Source organism: Myzus persicae, unplaced genomic scaffold, assembly GCF_001856785.1.
Source record: "Myzus persicae strain clone G006 unplaced genomic scaffold, MPER_G0061.0, whole genome shotgun sequence".
Classification (NCBI taxonomy): Eukaryota; Metazoa; Arthropoda; class Insecta; order Hemiptera; family Aphididae; genus Myzus; species Myzus persicae.
Genome location: NW_019104059.1, coordinates 55,181 through 61,579, shown reverse-complemented (window position 1 = coordinate 61,579; position 6,399 = coordinate 55,181). Strand labels below are relative to the sequence as shown.

The following is a 6,399-nucleotide window of genomic DNA, read 5'->3' as shown; positions in this document are numbered from 1 at the left end:
CTTAAAAATTGGTTAATTTGTAAATTGTAGGGCAACAACGCTAACAACAGTCAACACTCAACAATACGTGGACTTGGAAAACACAATATTTCGTTAATCGTTTGATAATGATTTATATATAGTAATTGCACATTTCTACTCATGATAGCTGAACACATTACCCAGAATAGATAAATGTAATAATAATAATGTCTGTCAAAAGGTTTCTATTTCCGTCGACGACAGGCTGCTTTTTTATGATTTGTTAGATACAAGGATTGTCGCATAGTCGCTAAATACCTTAGACCAGCTTTATGTAAAAAAACTTCTAACTTTGTAACTGACATAAAAAATCTCAGTGGGGGCCATTGCCCCCACTGGGCCCCCCTTCCGGGCGTCCTTGGATACTGAATAATTTATGAAAACCTTGTATTGAATTCCTATGGTTTTTGACCAAGCAAATTGTATTATTGACATTATAGAAAATAAACTAAAAAAATGTAAAATATCTATAAAAACTCAAAAAGAGTAAAAATAATTTTAAAACTGTACCATGATTAAAAAAATGCAAATATTAACATATCCCATACTATATTACCCGTTTTTCCTTTATTTTTGTTTTGCTTATGTTGGTTATTTAGATAAGTATTTGGACATTTTATTGCTCCAAGTACTAACTATAGATCCAATTTCCTACCAGAAACTTCCCTCAAAGTTGAAAATCGAAGCATTGTTGCTATCTATTTCAAAAGTTGTTGCCAGATAAAAAAATAAAAACACATTTCATTGTAAAATCAATACATTCATCGCACCGCTCAGAATTTAAAATGAGAATTCCATAATTTATATTTTATACTGAGATCCATAAAACTTCATGTTTGTTTTTTTTTTTACAAAATTATATCCATTATTTTATATATTTTTACCTCGACTTTTTTGGAGGCTCGCAATCTTGTCGATTGGTGAGTAAAATACGTGATTGGTGTATTGAGATTCCATGGTACGACATTCGTATATTATAATGTTACGTATCACGCATCATGTCACTGTAATAATAATATTATTGTCTTTGGTTTTTTTTTTATCAGGCTCAAGACGGTATTTATATAGTAGGGCGGTGGAAAACTTCGTTGACACGAGAAGTATTTTCGTGATTTCTTTCAGACGCGCTTAACAGGGGCATTGGGCTCTCGCCAAAACACATGTTTGGACCCGTCTTCGGCGGTGGGGTGGGAGTGGCTGAATGATGCAGTATGTACCTATACTATCATATGTGAATCATTTTTCGCCAACGGCCGTCGTCCAATTTTATAACCACATCGCGGGCCAACTCTCGTGCGCGTACGCATGAGAGAGAGTGAAAGATAAAGCCACCGAGAGAGATCGAAGCGAGGGATGTTTTCGGGCCAATGTAAGTCTATAAGGTCCATCGCCCACTCGTTCGAACAGAAACGCTTAGCTGGCGCATTCCACTGGTCATGCGGGGGCGCGAACGTTCTACTTAACGATTTAGGTGCTCGTTGGTCACGCATAACTTTAATTACAGGGTGCCAATATCGTATTAAATGTAAACATTTCAAATACAATGTAAGAAGTATCGAACTCGGGTGATCTGTTAAAATTAACTGTTGTCTACAGCCTATAGATACGTAAGAATTGGGCGTGCAATATGCATGTTAAATCGCTGAGTAAATTGTTTTGATAAGAGGACTTTCATGACTTCTGAGCTCTTGAAAAGTGTAGGTATGATTAAAATATGTTTTAAATTTCAGGATTATTGTTGGCGGCCTGTTTAAAAGATCGTAGATTTTCTTAACATAAGTTATTAAGTTAGAAATTCTACTAAAAAATATGCTTTTTTTCTAAAAAATGTATGTGGATGAGTCGTCCGGAATTTGAAAATGAACACATACGAGACGCGAAGAAAACTAAGGTTTATGATATTTAAGTCATTACTCGTATCTTGATCATAGCATGTATATTTTTAGAATGTTAATCAGTGCTCATTCAAAAATTACAAATTTATATAAAGAGTGATGTATTTATGGACGCAATCCTATACCTGTGTTCCCATAAATTATAATGTGGTAAATATAATTTAATATGTTTCTTCAAAAGTGTCATCTACAAGCAAGCTCTTTGACGATGTCGATAGTGAATAGCGATAGTCGGCTTAAGTAGTAAATTAAGATAATTTCAATTTTCAAAGTAACTATACAGATACCACATAAGTCATTAATCATTGCAAAAGCTCAACGAATGATTTGTAAAACTAGGTATATATTTATGAGAATTTTAGGCAATTAAATACGAATTAATAACTAAATAATCTTAAGATCTTATTAGTTGTTAGTAATTCTAAAATACATCTATTTTCTGAATTTAAACACTAGTTTTTCCCCCAAAACTTTTTGTTGTAAATTTAAAACTTGATTTTCTGATACAAATGACAATTCAATACTTGGTTGAATACATCTTAAGCAAATATCTAACAATTTATACTCCTATATCCTATATTTATTAGTATATAACTAAGTATTTAGTATTTCCATTTATTTCTTGTAAAATAATTTAATAATCTCAAAGTTTAAGATTGTTAAAAATTATATAAATGATATAACTGAAAAATAACAACAACAAAAATGACCGCAAATTTCAACTTCCCGAACCCCTTCAATTGGTTTAGTTACTGCACTGACAATAATATCCAACTATATATATACTATAATATATTTAATAACGATAATATTATGTGGCGAACCCAATATAAATTATAATGATCAATTTATCGTATTCCGTATAGCTATTGCGTTTGTGAGTTTGGCGTTTACCTACCTACGTCACACTGCAACCATCGTGAACGAAACAGACTAGACAGAACGAGATTATAATAATATTACAATATTGTGTTGTACGTTGAATGTCGTTCGGTGCAGTTTTACGTTTCAGTGCGACTCGTGTCCGCGGTGCGCAGTATTATAAAATGGTAAACATTTGGCCGTCCATTAATGTATTTAAAGTTTACATTTTTTAAAATCGTATAAGTACTGGTTGCCACGAGTTCCTCTGTATTTTACCGTTATTAATAATATGTACAACTTTATGTTATATCGCTACAATCATCGTCGTGTGTGTGTGTGTGTGTATGTGTAAAAAGCTGCAATCCGACTCTGTGCGTAATAATAATAATAACATAACAATAATTTTTATCGTCTAATATAATTTAATAATAATATCATACGCGCTCATGAAACGGAATAACTACTATACGTAGGCACCTACCCACTATTGGTCGCTATATTAATAATTGGACGGTATAAATATAATAAATAAAACGCTACAATAGCGAATCGTAGTTCAGTTGTATTGTTTTTTCATTCGCCTGCATCGATCGCGGTAATATATCACAATATTATATTATTATCTATACCACGCGTGCACGATGTTGATAGCCATAGCCCATAATATCATATAGGTGGGTACGGTGTAATATTATATTATCGTATATATTTGTATATTTTCAACACGCTCACGCTAGCACGTGAACGCGTTCTACCGTTCATGTATACGCACACATTATTTTATTCTCACGAACATCCTCCCCGAGTATATAGGTAGGTACAATATAGGCGTAATGGTCGTGCGTGTAATATATTGTGAAACTGTGTATTTCCATAAAAAAAAACCGCAACGGCATTGATGTGTAATACTATTTAAGTATAGTTCTGCACTGCAGTAAGTACACTGAAGCGGGTGAGGGGAGGAGATTCATACGACACCCCTAACTCCATTTACCGTACCGTGTTTGTTTTTGTGATAATATCATTACGCATGATATACCTAATATTATTACAAGAAAAGTTCACGATATTTCGTCTATGTAAAAATATAATTTAACACCCCAAATACTAATAGCATCATCTATGGTGATTATTTCGATACTTACTAAGATAGAGTTTTGTTTCGTTTGGTAACGTACTGCATGGGTGATTCATAAATATGTTCAGTTTTAGTTTTTCCTTAAATTATGAGCCTTGGAATATTTATTTATACTTAAGGACCATATTATTTGTTATACCATTTTAGCAGTGTTCTGAGGTGATTCTAAATTGTTATTTTTAAATGACAACTCACCATGTTTAAATTTTCAATCAGGTGATTTTTTGATAATGTCGAAATACATTTTGAAATAGAAATTTGAAAGAGTAGTTTTTGAGTTATTCAACTTTGTGTACTAAGAACAATAAATCTAGGTTTGTGAGCTCGGAAGAATACTTTGGTCTATAATGATTTCAAAAATTGACATATTAATATTTATGTAATTTTACACCTACAGTTTGTAAGAATTTCTAAATATAATACATACTAGAACCAATATTACATAATATATTAGTAGGTTTTATGTTTCTGCTACACTATTTTTATAGCTGCTTATTCAAATTTTAATTTTTAGGCACATTAACATATACAAAAAAAAAATGATCTGCATAATAATTTGAAGTAAAAAAATTTAGGTTTCAATTGAAAAAAAAATGTTTGAATCACAAGAGAATACTCCTTTAATTACACAAAAATGAAAATAAGTGAAAACATGCAAAGTGCTCAAGTATACTAAAAATATTGCACTGATCAGAATTTGAATAAATTAAAGAAAATAAACGGGGGTGAGCAATGAGCATATTTTGTTGAATCACACAGTGTTATCTAGTTTTAGTTGAAATAAGAAATTTGCATTGGAAAATATTGCAAATATACCTTTTTTTGTACGTAATTGAAGTTTAATTGGGTCCGTATCACTATAAAAATATTGTTATTAGCCATATGGCACACACAGTGTGAGCAAAGTCTACGCACACCTATGGTTACGTCTTATCTATTAGATTTTGATTTATAACATTAAATGTTCTCGCCTTTAAATGGTTTTTTTATTTTGCAAATGTATTCATGCAATAATTGGTTTTTGACTTGACATTTTCAGGACACCTACCGTTTTTGAATAACTATTTAATCCATCGCTAAAATGCATAATAAATAATAATTAATTTTGGAAATCAAAGTGTATATACATATAAATGGTACAATTTATTTGGCTGTCAGTTAAATGAACCGTCGAGTATACTATACGGTTTTATGCGAACGTGCGATAATGGTAAATGCTGTGAGCGTATCCCGTTGTTTACAAATGTTTTGTACTTCTATCGACATATTATTACACTTATGGCATAGTCGTATAGGTACCTATATTACCTATATAACCTTTTTTTTATTTTATTTGTTTTTTTGAAGAATCTAGAACAAATAATGATTGCAGTTTATACGTAGTAAAACGAAATTTATAATGACACAAATCGATGTATTTCGTCATATTATGAATTTGGTCATGTTATACATTGGTGTGGTTGAATCAAAAAAAGTGAACCGAGATAATTTGGCAACTGTTTAATAGTATTACGCGAATATTGAATATTTTATTCCTAAATAATATTGCATAATAATATGATAATTGTGCCTACATATGAATAATATTATTATTATATGGCTATCATCTTGTGATTTCTCAGAAAATATAAAAATTGACTATTTTTAGGTATAGTATAAGATTAGAAATATTAGAATACATATTTTGTATTGAATTATCGTTGGATATCACTTTTATGTTTTTTACTAAGAATTTATTGCGTTATTTAAAATTGTTGGCTTGGAAAAACCGTTAGTTTATAGCTACTTATTTTTAGTATAATATATACAATAAACATTGTATGAATTTGCAACACCATGCAATAAATTACAAATATAATACATAAATAAGTATTCATTACACAATTTTTAACTTTAAAATGTTTACAAAAAATTATAAAATGTATTAAAATATTATAGCTAGGGGTCGGAAGTTCAAAATAACAGACCAATCTAAAAATCCGAGTTGTACAAAAGTGAGAAAAAAAATCAAAAATTTAAAATGCATAGGTATTTTGCATATTTTTTCAATTTTGCGGAAAAAGTGCATATATTTGTTGATTTTTATACGCATATTTAATATTTTATAAAATAAAAATTGATCTTTTTATTCCTTAAGCTGAGTATTTTAAGAGGAAGCTATACCCACATGTATTGTCTCCGTCTTACAAATGTATGACAAAGCAAAAACTGTTTCACATGGGAAAGAATGGAGAAGGCTACACTTATTATAACTAAGAAATACAATTTTACCATAAATAAAAGATGATTTTAACCGTGTCTTAGAGTTTTTATTCTTTGTATAAGACCAATATGTCAACTGTTTTTAGATTTGGAAAACATAAAAATATCGGATTTTGAAAAGTATTATAACTTTTTTCTTATTAATGATAGCAAACCAATAAAAACACTACAGCACAGAAAATATTATCTCCCATATAATACATTGTGTAAGTTTTCAGT

The 6,399-nt window shown here is 30.3% G+C and overlaps 1 protein-coding gene across 5 annotated transcripts in view; it reads left to right on the top strand.

The window, feature by feature from the left end:
• Positions 1 to 6,399, top strand: part of LOC111038194 (C-Maf-inducing protein-like) — a 37,190-nt gene that overhangs the window by 13,089 nt on the left and 17,702 nt on the right. Inside the window, exon 1 of one of the 5 annotated variants that reach the window (XM_022321201.1) lies at positions 2,998 to 3,151. The exons of the other annotated variants lie outside the window; for them this stretch is intronic. The gene's annotated coding sequence lies outside the window, so the exon portion shown is untranslated. Of the gene's footprint in view, positions 1 to 2,997; positions 3,152 to 6,399 lie in introns of those variants that run through there. 5 annotated transcript variants of the gene reach the window in all.